The sequence below is a fragment of the Stegodyphus dumicola genome, chromosome 5 (assembly GCF_044657685.1).
Source record: "Stegodyphus dumicola isolate Sdum_Otavi_A_Nest chromosome 5, ASM4465768v1".
Classification (NCBI taxonomy): Eukaryota; Metazoa; Arthropoda; class Arachnida; order Araneae; family Eresidae; genus Stegodyphus; species Stegodyphus dumicola.
Window position 1 is genome coordinate 156295721 of NC_140772.1, and position 16024 is coordinate 156311744.

Below are 16024 nucleotides of genomic sequence, written 5' to 3' on the forward strand. Positions count from 1 at the left end.
CAACTATAAAATAGTAACACGAATAAGCGCGCTGGGTCTAAAAGACGCGATCGCATCAAAATCAGGACTCCAAATAAAGTCCCAACAAATAAACGTCGGAAACATAAACAGGTCGACCTAAAACACAACTACACTGGACCTCAACAACTTACGTAAAATATGTGCGCTTTGAGAAAGGTTTGTTTAATCGCGCGAGCGGGTTAAAGCGCATTTACCCCGTTTTTAAAATATACTTAAATTCCAAACACAGGTGATCAAGTTTTTAACTTGAAATTTCTCTTTTACTTAACAAACAGCAAGAGCTGACGACTCATGTAGTTAGATTTGTTTTCCGTTTTCCTTTAACAGGATTATTAACCTCTGCATATTAAACACAAAATAAACTCTCACTTTCACGAAAATATAAGTTTTGCTGTTCTTAGATGCATGAATTTTTAAGTGGTAGAAAATAAGTAAAGAATGCGGATACATAAAATATATTTATCTTTCAAGTACATCAACCTTATTCTAAACATATTGTAATTTATAACGAGAGTTTCTAGAAATTCCTGTTTCCAAATGTAGTTTTAAGTTATTTTAATTAGTATACCAATTTTGCATTTGAATATTTTAGCCTTCAGATGGCTGCCCTATGAAAAGCAATCCACTGTAATAATTTTGAATTCTCTCCATACATTCTTTCCAAATATTTACATTTTCGCCATGGTTACTTTTCTATTGTTTTCTTCTGTATATTCGTGCATAGATGAATCAAAGTGTGCGGCTATAGCATTAGTAGGACATTGGATGTGAATATCTAATACATTTCTTTTCAGATACATTGAAAAGCAAGCAGTTTATCTCATTCACTTTACGCTGCTCCCCATTACATTTCAGTATTCTGAGACATGAATCAAATGTGGAACAAGGATGTAGTAGTTAAGTTTGGTTCGGTTTGGTTTATTAAATTACGGCAAAGCACTCTAGGGCTATCTGTAGTAGTTAAACATTGCATAGAGGTAGTATGCGTTTTTGGCAAACATTCAACAGATTTTAATTTAAACTTAAGAAATGTTAAAAAACGTATATAGTGATAAAATATGAAAAGTTAAGGTTTTGATATAAAGCTTTCTTTCTTATAGGCGCGTTTTATTTTATTCCATAACCTGCAAATGGCATCAGAATTTTCGAAATAGATAGAAAACAGAACAAATAAGAAATAATTCAAGTAACATTTCCAAACCGATTGTGCACGCAGAACTTAGAAACCGTTCCAAATATATTTTAGGTCATATTCATCGGGATCTATAAATTGTAGATATAATTACTGCGATTCCTCCTAGTTCGCTTTTCGGTCCTGAATTTTTCTTTACGATATGAATTTTTTAGTTTCAGACCACACCATATTTCCCTTATTTCAAAACATAACTCTTGTCATTCAGTCTGACACACTCACTTAAGAGGTTTCAGTATTCCCCTCAATATAAAATTAAAACGCAACTCTGATTGAAATGCAGCGCATTCCGAAGAATTTATTACAGATGACCTTCTAAAGACTGCAAAATAAGTGTGGTACTGTTGTCTTACCTTAAAGAAGGATGTGTTTTAGAGCGAAAATGTCTACCTTAAGTATACTCTAACTTTAGACTTTTTTTAGATACTTTTAGACCCTTTTTCATACCATTTCACTTTCATTAAGCTTTTCTGAATATTATGCTTATTATATTTGTTTAAATTTTAAATTTAGTAATAATAGCCAAGTTATTTAAATTGTGATGCATTCCAGTGTTAATGTTTTTATTTTTTCAGGTATAGCTTTCAAATACCGCTTAATTTATAATACGTATGAAGAAAACATAATTAGCTAAGTAATAAAGGTTATTGTTATTTTAATTTCCACTACTTGTTTATTCGAAGGTAAAGAAATATCATTTTAAAGCTCTACTTTTTATTTACGTTTTTTTTATAATTTTTCTTTATTTTATAAATAATTAACTTTGCTATCAATTTACGAATGCATTTTATTTATTCTGTTCAATACTATTCATATATTCAATACTATTCATATATTCAATACTATTCATATTATCTTTCCGGCAATTTATTATTATCTTTGAATGCAATTTTTGTCATATTATAATGAATAGTAATTTCTTTTTTAAACTTTACTTCGAAATTTTGTTAAGCATTGTATTTAATGCGATAAAATATCAAATATGAACAGTTCTTTTTCAAGAGGTTTCGATGATTATAAAAATAAAGCATTCATTTTGAATTCATTTGCATTTTTAAAAACTCTGTTTCGTAATTACTCTTCTGAAAGTTTATTAAAAACCACTCATGTGATTGAGAAAGTGTTTTAATCAAACTATTAACGTACTGTCTCAACGTCCAGTCGAAAGCAAAAATTCCCTTCTTAGGACTTTTACTTGCGAGTATAACAAATAAAAACCTGCAATGAATTTAATCTTTTGCCACATTAAATGTAATAAAGAAAAGTTAATTACTCTCCTAAGGAGAGAGCTTCCATAATATTAAAAGGAAACACTCTTTCAAATAAAAGCATAATTATACTAATTACATTATGGTATTACATGGTTATTGTGGCTTTGATTCAGGTTTGAAAATTTTAACCAATTTATGATGCCATATTTATGCACCTGCACTAAAATATGTTGATACATATATGATACCTTCACTAAAATGTGTTAAGAAAATAAAGCTTTACCCTCAAAAGTAAATATAAAGCACATTTAAAGACACATTGGCGCATTACACTAATGGTACAAGTGAGTTCGTTCATTTTAATTTGCTAGCAGTCTACTGGCTTTTAATATTCATTTGTAGAACCTGAATGGAACTGGACATCAGAAAATTAGAGTTTAATTTCAAACATTGTGTTTTAGGCATTTACGCGTGTTACTTATATTTATTAAATATCATGCTCTTACACTTAAATCATAAAATTCAATTCAACAACAATATCGCAGAATAATTTTTAAATGACTATATCTTTAGAATTTCCGATACATAGTCTCGCGCGCAAAAATCTAGTTCTTTCAGTAATTATCTACATTAATTTCAAGTTAAATCTTAAATTAAATCTTATAGAATACAAGTTTAAATGCAAGAATTATTTCGCACGAATAGCTTACTCATAAATTATGTAAAACAGCAGTGCTTTACTTCGCTAGTGCACTCTCATTAGATTTGATGAATGTAACCCTTGATTTCGCCTTTTATATATTTTCGCCTTCGAGTGAGTGGTGTGATTGTATCCTAATTAATTACCGCAAATGTTCTTAGGGCATAAAATGTAACTAGTAAAAATTCTGTGTAATTATACGCCAGTATTGAAAGAAACAATCCATCTGATAAGAAATGGCTGCGACTTGTTTTGAAAATGAAGGTTACCGGCGAAGATATTCCGTTTGGCATCAGTTGTACCATTATTGGGGACTTTATCGTTTGCGCCGGCGAAACGGAAAAGTACCAAATAAGTAATTAGTTTAATCTGTGTGCAATCCACAATCATTTCTTTAAGAAAGTTAAAATGTTATTTATTTATAGTTAATGCAATTTATGGAATAAACACATAACTGCTTTTAAGTGTACCCATTGAATATGTCATGGGATCATCTTCTGAATACCTCTTTTATTTGTGTATTTCAGTATGAAATGCATAATAAAAACCTAACATAGATTTTTTATATATAACTAATTTCAAAGAAAGTAAATTTTGTTTCAAAGAACACTATTCACATTTTTAACAATAATTTGGATAACTATCCTTGATAGTGCTAATGGAACATCAGCTATGCGAGAACGAAAGTATTTGTATGTGTATGATTATTTTTACTAAATCATTTAAATAAGAACTTTAAAATGTAAAATATTTTAACGGCTTTTAAACATTTGGATTAAACATCAAAAGCAATCAATTCGGTGAAATCTAGTGCTATTCGTCAGGACGTTTCCGAAGGCAGAAGGAGTGACATGACTTTATTTCTTTTATTTCTTATTAATTTCGGTTGCTAAATGAGTTCTTGAGCAATACTCTGTATTTCGTTGTATAACGCGCACTTATAATTTCAAATGACATTTTTAAGTTTTTTAGTTTTTAGGTATATTTCACGCATAGCGCGAATCCTTTTCATTACGAAGTAACCTGATACCTGCATGTGAGATTATCTTATCTTTTGAAATCATTCATTCGAAGGTTTTTCCCAGGCTTTTGAGCGATGCTGCAGTGAATTAACAAAGTGATAAGAGGATCAATTTGTCTGTGAGGCAAATAATTCTGCAAAGAAAGTGCGTTGTTGTCAATGCATATGTGCACAAAATGTCATTCTAGTGTTTCGAGAAAAGGGGGATATTATTTGAGACAAGAATGCACTTCCGACCCGAATGAATTCAGAGAATTAGCAGGTAAATGCGTTTTCTTTCTGCAGTCAATTGACTCTGTGATTTTGAAGTGAACATCAAATGCAAGGAAGGAAAAGAAGACCAAATGCCCCATGCAAGTTTAAGAAGTAGTGAGCGGATTATGAGAGCAGGGAATGAAATTAAACCTGATATAATTTAAAATTAGTCTAGATTTTAAAAATTAAATGATACTAGATTTAAGCATTCATTAAAAATGAATCTAAATGGAAACGAAGATGATAATTTATTTATGAATCTAAGTAACAGTGAAGGTGACGATGGAACAGAATTCGACGATGTGCCTACTGATATAATGGAAGACGAATATGACGAAATTTCATGTTATCGGATAAAACTAATTTTTTTCTAATTTCACAAAGAATGTCACTTTTTTAAAACAAACAGCATTTATGTACATGTAGAAATATAATTTTTATATGCTCATTTTTTCCTTATTTTTAAATCTATCATTTTTATATCCCGTGTATAATGCTCATCCGTAAATTTCGATTTTTTATTTTGTATTAAAAGTGCGCGTTATACGCCGGTATATACGGTAATAATGTCTTTTTTTGAAACTGTACACATGGCTTGTTAGAGCTCTGTTTATAAGTATAATTAATCTTGAATGATTAATATTAAACTAAATCAATTAAAGTCCTTTTGTGCTATGTTCTCATATGAAATATAGCAAAAATTTTTAAAAAATGTGCTTAGATAAATCTAACTACCTAAGCCATATTTTAAATTATGAAATGTTACTCTGCTTCTGCAGCCTCTAATTTTGATATTAAGTCCAATTAAAAATTATTACTTAAGTTGGCTTTAGTTCAGTAACTAAATATAAAGGGAACGATTATTTGCGTAAAATGGAAACAAAACAGATGTTTATCCCATTTTATAGACATTCAAAAAAACAAAAATGCATGATATTTTATACAGTTGACCTAAAATCATCCCTCTTACAATATTAGGAAGGCTAACATTTCTCAAATCATCGATAGGATTGAAAATTTTAGTTCCGGATCACTACGTTTTCCAAATGAATTGGCTGTGCGGTTGTGGTGAAGAAAAGAGAAGCATTACATAGTTAAGTTATATTAAAACAATGATAGTTTTCTACAGAAAACTGAGTATAAAAATAATCGAAAATAGTTAAAAATAATGCGTTGTTTAAAATACGGAAAAAAGAAATGGTTTTTAGTATGACTGAGAATCAGACGAGGAACTACTCCCACAAGGTATAGTATAACAATTCAGAACCATGAGCAGCAAAAAAACAAAATCTTTTATCTTTTTTTTTAACATTTTATTTATAAGGCATTTAGAGGCTCTTAAAACATCAGAATAGAAAATACGTCAAGAAACAAAATGCTATCACTGTTTAGGACATAATGTTAAATTTACATTGCTGGCCGTTAAAATTGCAGCACCATGAAGAAAAGCAAATGCAAAAAAGATATTGCACGTAAACAGTATGGCTTGAACACAAAATGATTAAATTTGTAAGCATTTTGGAAGTTTACAGGAGTGAAATTAATAGAAACAGCTGCCACTCCTGGCCGTTAAAACTACCTTTACCCCATTAGGCATGGAGTCAAACTGGGCTTGGATGACAGAAATGTACAATTCAGTCCATGCTGCTTCACGTCTGTGCCCCACGTCATCAACCGTATTAGCTGGAGCTGGGTGGCGGGCCAGACTCTCAGCAACCCATGACCAGATGTGTTCAATGGATGACAGATCTGGAGACCGTGCAGGTCAGGGCAGCAATCGAATACCCTGTACGTAGAGTGAAGTCAGAACATGACGTGAAACATGTGATCTTGCATTATCTTTGAGGCCTGGAAGCTAGGGCACAACGACTGGACGTAAGGTGTCAGAAATGTACCTATCTGCGTTCAAATTACCGTCGTTTTTCAAACTAGAGATGTTCGTGTCATATACGCAATCCTTACCCAAACCATTACACCAGGTGCAGAGCCCCTATGCCGATATCGAATGTATGCAGGCAACGCGCGGTCTTTTCGGACGCTCCAAACACGTATACGGCCATCAGAATACTGCACAGTAGAACCGGGACTCGTTTGGAAAGACGATATTGTGCCACTCCTGTACCCACCTTTGTCATTTGGCACACCAGAGTCATTGTCACTCTCTATGCTGAATTGTCAAGGCAAGCGGAAGTAATGGTCACCCTTCTGATAGTGCACGCTGCTGCAAACGTCGCGCACCTTACGAGCTGATACTGGGCGTGCTGTAAACATGCCCATTTCCTCACTAATGTGTCCGTAATATGGTCGTACGGTTTTGCAGGGCTGACTTTACAATATGTATGCCCTCTCGGGCGTTAATCATGGAAGGGTATTAAGGTCCTGCATGTCGTTCAGTATGACCCTCAGCAATCCATTTATTCCATAGTCGCATGACAGTAGTTGGATGATGACCAGTGCGACCGGCGATATCACGGAACGATTACCTTCACTTTCAATAGGTAACGATCCTGCCTCTATCGAATTTCAAATCTAGCTGGTAAGCATTTCCTTTTCTTATTTGAGGTATAACACGATATACTGAGGAAATTCCTACCTTGTAAAGCACTTTCTGAATGCGAAGTCCACTGCACAACTTTCCTTTTATGCAGTGCTTCAGATGTCGTTTCTCCCTCCTGCGCCGTCTAAATGCGATGAAATACTAATCATTTGCATATTCCAACTACTTCTTTCATGTGATTATGACGTTCATCAGATCATTTCTTCCTGGTGTTGCAATTTTAGCGGCCAGCAGTGTCATTTCAGTTACTATTATGCATCATAGCGGTATGCGATGTAGGAGTCAAAGCTTCGGAGACTAGAGATAAGAGAATTTGTATATGTAGCAGACCTTTTTCCTTATTAACGGAACTGCAGCATAATTCTCCACTACTAAATATTAGTTCCTTTCAGTTATAGCAAGCGGTTTCTTACATCATAGTATTCTGGTTGTAAGTATTTTCAGGATGGCAAAGTGTGGAAAATGATTCCTGTTGAGTACTTCGTGAACGTTTTGTATATGTTTGGAAGTATGTCAAATTCAACTCTCTTCCATTTTAAAAATAAATTATGATTATCACATATTTCAAAAATCGTCGCTTACCATTGACGTTTCCGGTAAAGTCAGACAAACGTGATGATGAAAACAGTTGAACAGTGCCATGAAATAATGAAAACCGTTTGTCCACTTTTGAGATTATGCAAATGAATATACCATAAAAGTTTCAGAAAACAGTACCGTTACAAGAAAATTATCAATAGCAAAATAAATTTGTGCTTTCAAGCTAAATTTAATTTTAACAACTTCAACAGCTTCAGAACGTTTAAAGTTCTAATAAGCTCTCTATGCCTATTTGCACATAGATAGTTTGCGACATGGATATTTTATGACATAAACTATTGATAGACATATAATGGAATGCTCCTCATAGTTCCCTGCATGGGTCTCTACTTTTTAAAATATATCTCACTGATACTTTGGTACAACTCTTCTGGCGACATACATGAGTTTAAGATACTCTACCTTAATGTCACAATGCTCTATCTCTTTCCATGATTTGATCATCATAAAAATCAAATACAGTGTTTTAAAATGCAGTGTTACTTTCTTCATAAAATATAATTTGCATGTAAGAACGCATCCTATTTTGAATGTAATACAGAAAGTCACTCTGACAAAATCCCTAGGCGTTATTCTTGATAAAAAAACAAAATTTCAAGAATCAAATCGTTTGTTTAAACAATAAGGAGCATATTGCGTATTCTTATTCGTATTTATTTAGTAATTAGACATTTCATAATTCCATAATTATTCTTTAAGCGTGTAAATCAAACCTCTGAGTAGCATGAATAGCATGTTTTTTTTTTTTTTTTTTTTTTCCATCTGCTCATGAAAATCTGTATTCAAACCGCATTCAATACTTAAATCTTTGCAGTTACTTGATTTAGTTTCTGTTTCCATAAACTTCTATTCATCAAGAGGACATTTACATCATTAAAAAAATAAGAAACAAAATATTTTAAATCAGAAACTAAAATACATCAAGAGACAAAACATCTCATGACCGGGTAAAGGCAGTCATGCAACTCAAGGAAGAGAATTATTTTTCTCAATTAATTTTATCGTACGTGGCATCTATTGCTTCTAATAGAATTATATATTAATAGAGTTCCAAATTAAAGACTAGGAAACGTGGTACTAAGAATTATACAGAACGCTGTTCGGTTTGTTAGGAATATTGTCTTTCACCAAGATCTAAATATTAAGTATATTGATCACGAGATTCCCGTTTCCGTGGTAACACGTTGCAGGAACTGCGGGAAATACTATTCTGACTTAATTATTAATTTAGAGGCAATGATTTTATAGCTGAATAGTCATTCAAACAGCTTATTATATTTACCAAACGTTTTGCTGCAAATCTTCAGATTTTTTCCTTAATTATACACCCTTAAAGATCATACGAAGATTTGCTAACAGAGACTGTTTGCTAACTCTTGGTAAAAAGTCTGATCTCTCTCCTGGAGATAACACCAAATTTTAATCGATTTATACTAAAACCGTCTCGCTCGCATATCACTTCCTACTAACAAGTTTCTCCCCGAAACAAGAACTCTTATCCTTAAAAACTCACCCGACCTCGTATCAAGAACATTCAACCGGGTTCATGAATTTTCACGGTAATTAAAGATCATCATTTGAATTAAAGGTAGATTTAATGATTCAGTTAAGACAAAGAGTTTAAAATGCAGTTTTGGATAAACTGAAAGATTCCTAACCTTAATGGATGCTAGAAATGCCTTCAAAACCTCTGCAAGAGCTTGCGTAATTTTGTTGTTTTAAAGCATCCCACTTTAAATTAGCATGTATGGTAGCAATCTAACAAAGGATGTATGCATCTAAGCATTTAATTTCTAAATCCTCTGTCTAAACAATTGTTGAAGACAGAGCGAAGAGAGAGAAGTAATTGGGGAAATACGTACGAAGTATACAAGCACTTCAGATATATGCAGATACTGAAAAGATCTCTCTATAGGTACTATATGTTTTAATATTTACGCAAACATATTTTAACACTGTTAAAGTGCTCCCATTACAGTTTACACGTACACTGGAAATACGTGCGTCCTTTTTAAATTTTATTTCTGAAATCCTTCATAACGGCAAGTTTCGATTTTTGGCCTTCCAAAAATTATTTCTCATCTTAACCTTACCCGTTAAGTACCCTTAGTTTTAGTTAAATTAATGCTTATCTTAAGAAGCATTATATTATAGAATAAAATTCTCACTCTAGAATCAAAATGTTTAAGTTTGTTCTTTTTTTTTTTTTTTTTTGCCGGAAGAAAGCGCTGCTCAACTAAACAAATAAAATCAAATTAATATTTTGAAAGAAGAGTTTCGGTAGGCTTTATTAATGCTTATCTTAACACGCATTACATTATAAGAGAAAATTCTCATTCGACAAAGAAAATATCTAGATATATCTTTATTTTGGACAGAAAGAAGCGCAACTTATCTGGGATGTTCCAAATACGAGTAAAAAATAAAATAAAATTGATACTTTCAAAGAAGCGTTTCGATAGGCTTTAGAAATTTTACTCTGAATGTATTTGCCTTTAAAACACTGATAGCATTACGATTTAATAAGTGCTTTTTCAAAATGAAGATATACGTGATTAGTTTTCCAAAATTTAAATTCTAATCTGTAATAACTGCTTTACTACTGAATATAATTATTGTAAAATTAAACTTTCAATAGAAAATATATAACTTAAATTATGTTTTACGATACGATACGCATTATTTTGAGAACGCCAGACAATAAAAGACGCATTTAAGGTGCAATTATAGGATTTATATGCGCGTTATTGCAATGAGAAATTTCATAGGAAAAAATCATTAAAATTGTTGTAAAAAATTCCCAAAAATGTATTATGTATGAAGTTACGTAATTTGAATTTACGTAATTTGAATTCCCAAAAGTACATTATATATGACATTACGTAATAATATACATAATGTATAAGTAATGGGTAAGACATATTAGAGGAAAAAGGTGTTTTGGATTGAAAGATTCACTTGATCAAATGAATTCGATCGCTGTCTATTTTCGGAAGAAGGGGCTCTGTGATCCATATATCTGTTTCCTAGATATCTATAACAGATGACAGAAGATGCCGATGTTCAAGAAATCACGTTTGTGAATCTTCTTTAGAAACAGCAGATCGAAGTATATGAAAGATTTTATTCGTCGACTTTCGAGCACTGAAGATTTCGTATTACTGCACTTTAAAATACATATTAAATGCACAATTATTACCACGCATTTTCATTAGTCTATCAAGTGGAAATGTTAACAAGTTTAAAACACTTCTTGATTTCGGGACCCGTTATAAGCAATACTTTGTTTTCTGTTATGTATCTTTCAATGTAGCATTGAAATTATTTTATTTCAGAAAATTTGTATTAGGCGATAGTAATCCAAAAAATATCTTATGCATTTAATCTAGAATATATTTATTATAAATTAATGTGAGCATAAAGCAGTGTATTTCCTTTTAAAGTTCTTTCAACAGCTTCTTAAATGCAAGTACCTCTTTGAAGTGTGCTGCAGAAACATGATCTGGTTAACCCAGTGTTTTATAGTTTAATTTATAGTTTGCATATTAAGCCTTCCAAATATACTTTGAGGCTAAAGCAAATTTCTCAATTCAAAACTGAACTCAAATTATAACTTATTTTAATGACAATCTTCTGAGTAATATATGTCATAAAATTTTATTTTGCCTTCTGAGTAATATATGTCATAAATTTTATTTTGCCTTCGAAACTGATAGTACTTGCAATTAAGTTTAAACTGTCAGTAGTTGAAGCGAAAATATATTTTTATGTGCCTTATCTTTTTATTACCATTATTTAATACCAGTTTCTTTAAATGTTATTGCTGTATAATATTGCACGCTACAAAAAGCTAAGCGTGAACATATGTTAAACTTAGCTTATTCCAGGATACTTTTTCTCGGACTAGTATTTACTCACGCACTTCCGTAATTTAATTATTGCAAATAAATAATAACAGTCCCAATAGTCGGTATTTTTATTAAATTATATACGTAATATTCATTTATTTGCTTTAACAACATCCATCATTCATTTCAGATGAATTACCCAAGCGTAGTTTTTCATTTTGTATCTCATGTTGATATGCATAAAGCAAGGTTTCAAGGTAATCGGTATAGTTTCCTAAAAAAAAATTTTATTGATTAGTGGTAAACTTGAAATAATAATCCATGTGACATTATCAAATAAATCTATTTGCACTTTTGAACAATTATCTTGAACTTTTAAAACAATATTTTGCAGATCCAAACTGCAAACCAAGCAATGAAATATAAATGTGTACTTTTATTTAATGTAATTAATGTGTACTTTGTATCATTCTAATTTATTCTATCTCGGCTATTAATAAAGCTCTATACTATAGCAAGTTCTTTACTACAATCAACTTTCTACTCTTTTCAGCTACTACACTTTAAAGGAATGCTTTTGTAGCATAAAAAACAATTTTTCAACAATGAAACAGAAAATGAAATTGTCTGAAATATTACCTGTTATTATGAAAGATATACAATGTGCAACATTTCTGATATTTACAAAAGGGCATGCCTTTTAAATAATTGAACTGCATTATAATGAAAATACAAAGATCTATCATATTCTGTCAATTATTGTTCAGGCATTATTCTGTAATTATTCACGCCTACGGTTCGAAACCTTAGAGATTTTTACTTAGGGTGTTTCACACGTTTTAGAGAGTTTTGCTTTGCTATAAAAACTCGTCTGCTTAAAATTTATTTTTTAATTATACCTTTGAAAGTATACATTATCATCTGTTACTTGACAGTTTTGTTTTCATGCAAAATGGTATCTTTTAAGAAGTCATGAATGGAAGGCTATGTTTCTGCCCTTTGTGAAGAAAGTTATTTGTATGTACAAAGATGTAAAAAACCATGATTAAATTACGCTAGTAATATTGCCAACAAGAAAGAAACACAACTTCAAACGTTTGCTTCAGGTGGAAACATTATCCCAAATACTAGTCCCAAACACTAAGGAAAGAACGAAATGTTCCGAATGTTGCAAAGGTAAAATCTTTAATGCTAAAAAAATTCTCCAAGTGAAGTTTCGGTTGTAAATAATTAAAATGCGTAGTTACACCTATAAACAAAATAATTAATGCTAATTTGAATTTTAAAAGATGAAAAAAATAATATGCTTTGTCTTTTACCACGACATATCGTTGAACGCAGAAAGCGCTGCGGAATTCTTTATGAGAAATATTTATCTAGACAAAAATGGGAAAATCTTGACACAATAGATGAATATTGGGTATATTTAAATAGCTGCAATAAAAAGGGAGACCTTTATTATCATCAAAGATGAGAAAATTCTTTAAACCTGGTTCGAAGAAAGTTTTTCAAACGCATTTATGATTGTTGCTGGTTTTTCACATAACACAAACTGAAAGTAATGAGAGGGAAGAAAAATGTTAAAATCAACTCCACATATTATCAGGAACATATTTCATACCCAATTTTCATCTATGAAACACCTTCTGTTTACGCCGAGTGCCATCAATTAGTAGAACTGCATCAAGGCAAAAGCAAGCAGCCGCACGTCAAAATCCACCACTAATTCCCAGGAAAAGTGGAAAAAAGAAATAGTTAACAAGGCCATGCCTTTCACGCATATCCCTGCTACATCTTTTGATCTATCACCCACGGAGTTTTACACTTTTGGACTTTTAAAAATTGAATTGTCTAAACGTCGACCTACAACTCTCCTTGGACGTTGAAAGCTGTTCTAGCTGAATGGGATAAAATACATCTTTGAATACTACAAAAGGCTGAATTATCTTGAAAATAATGATGTAGATACATGATGAAGAAACAGGGTTATCAAAGAGAACATTTAACACAAAAATTTAAGTAAAATATATCTGTAAATACAATGGAAATTGTCTAAAACATGTGTGAAAAACTCCTCTAGGCTGATTACAGCACCATTATTAAAATATATATTACCCCCTGAAGTTATTTAGAAACATTATTGATATAAAATGCTTGAAAATTCTATAAAATACTTCATGCAATTAAAGTTAATTAAATAATCAATGAATAGTCAATTAAACAGTCAATTTATTATCCAAACAGGAATGGTGGTATTAGAAAATAGCATTTTAATACGGTATATCCTGTTACTTTTAAATATCAAATTTCCTTCAAAATTACTTATAAAAAATAAACAGTGTTTATAGCGTTATCACGCCTACTCGATGTTATGTGTGATGTATCACAGAAACCAATTTCTTTTATGAAGGAAAAAATGCTACAAGTTTACTCTTTAACTAAGAAACATAATCTTGGTTTGAACATAAAAAGATTTTCAATTTAATTCATTTATTTCATTTTTAAGTAACTGTACAAAAAAACCGAATTCTCGGATGAAAAAGTTAATGGCGGAAATATTCTTCTCAGAGTTGATATCTCAGAATTCTTTTGTTATAAATTTCTTTAATTATAAGCAAACTTCGGAACATTAAACGAAAATTATAAAATCTATATCGATATTCAATAAGAAACGTCGTTTTTCCATTGCGGCAACACAAATGTACTTAAAGAAAAATATATATTTGTGCACGAAACTGATATCTATTCAAAGTAATTAAACATGTACGATATTTTCATCATAATTGCCGCAAAGAGAAAATCTCAGAACATATTTAAAGAAGTCTATGATAGCATTAGGTATCAAAATATCGTTTTCTTTGAACTATCTGAGCATGGTTATTTGCAGCAATTTGCAATTGGTTAGTCTGCGAGTATTTAGTTCTCCCTCACTGATTGATGTCTTTATTTATATTTAAACTAAATGTTTTCTAATTGTTGTTTTGAAATTTTAAATTCCGTCTAAAAGTCAAATGCTACTTCCGTATTCTCTAAAAGCAACTAAACTATTGCAAAATATAAGAAATAATCATCAGCTAGGAAAAATGTAAAAAATGCATTCAGTTTATATTTTCCCTGATAAAATATTTTAATTTAGTGAATTCAAGCATTTCTCACTTATATTTGACGTAGAATACCAACAAATCGCTTAATGCATGTCAATAATTAAGAGTTCAATAAATTTAAGATTTCAAAACCTAAAAGCAAAATGTGTTTTAAAATGCAAAGAAATCTGCATATTTAATAACACTAAAGGCATCTGCAAACTGAACATATTCTGAAATTTTGAAATGCGAGTTGCAAATAAATAAGCTCAGATTTCACTTTAAAACTTGTACTTCCTGAAATTACCGCATGGTATGAAAAGAAGTGAATTTCTAATTATTAAAGTTTACAAGTTTAAAAAACCACTCTAGTTTTTCTCCTTTTGCATCACTCATCTCCCAGTTATCTAGGTGCGAACATAACAGCACATGTTACACAAAAAACGAATTGATTACCTACCGTTTACTGTCTTTTAAAAATCCAAGTCAATAATAGGAATCCCCTTTAATGAGACATTCATTCGGAAATTTCATTGGCCACCACTTTTTTCTTAGATTTTTTGAAATAACCGCACTATTCTTTGGTTCTACGTCAATTTCTTTTTTCCCATACCTCTTGTCACGGAACAGAACCGACAAGAGGGGCGGTCCGAATACGACTGTCACGGAATCGCCTCTGGTGTTGCGATGCTCACGAAGATCGCGATTGCTCCAGCCGTGGATCAGTCCAATCTGAAGAAGAGGGGAAGAGTGATGCTGATAAACAGGAAAAAGCTTCAGATCTGGAGAAACACATCAAGGGATGCATAGTTTTGCATTTTCTAAGATGTTTACTCTATCAAACATTTATTCACGTGGATTGTATTACAGATATTTTAATGCATTGTCTTTATACTTTAGCGCATGTAAATTATTAAATTAAATTTTAAAATAAAATCTTTGCATTTAATGAGACATACAGTATCCTTGTTCCCTTTTTAACCTATTTTTTCGTAGAATTTTACTGAGTAAGTAAAGATATAACACAAAAAGTACACTTACACAAAATTATAATGACAAAAAGGGAATTCAATTGCTTTTAAAATTTTACTCTTTTAATGTAATCGACCTTTTGCTGAAACATTTGATCTCCAAATATTTTAAATTAAGCTAAATAAATTAATTATACAGATGCGATAAATTTCTCCCTGTCGTGTGACGCGAAATGTTAAATTTCATTCCAATGTTCTTAAGTTTAATATTTAAATTCATTTATGAACAAATAAATCAAAAGAAAAAAATCTTAAAAATTACTGCAAAGAACTTCTTTCTTCTTTACGGCCTGTCTTCGTGGTATAATTGGAAGCATGTTCGGTTGACAATCGAGAGTTCTGGCTCTAGAATCCTGGCAAGGGCTGATTGTTTTACCTTTCTTGTTCCAAAAAAATCTAAAACATTCTACAAGTGGGCTCAAATTATAATGCGGTGTACGACAATTTTTTACCATCGGATTTGGCAACAGTTTAAGTTGGGATGGGAATGTAACGAATTTCATTT

General features: G+C 31.4%; 1 protein-coding gene across 2 annotated transcripts in view; it reads right to left on the bottom strand.

Annotated features, from left to right (window-relative positions):
• Nucleotides 1-15184, bottom strand: part of LOC118189411 (uncharacterized) — a 601570-nt gene extending 586386 nt beyond the window's left edge. For both annotated transcript variants that reach the window (XM_085817283.1, XM_085817282.1), the window contains exon 1: nucleotides 14949-15184. The gene's annotated coding sequence lies outside the window, so the exon portion shown is untranslated. The remainder of the gene's footprint in view (nucleotides 1-14948) is intronic.
• Nucleotides 15185-16024: the final 840 nt, after the last annotated feature.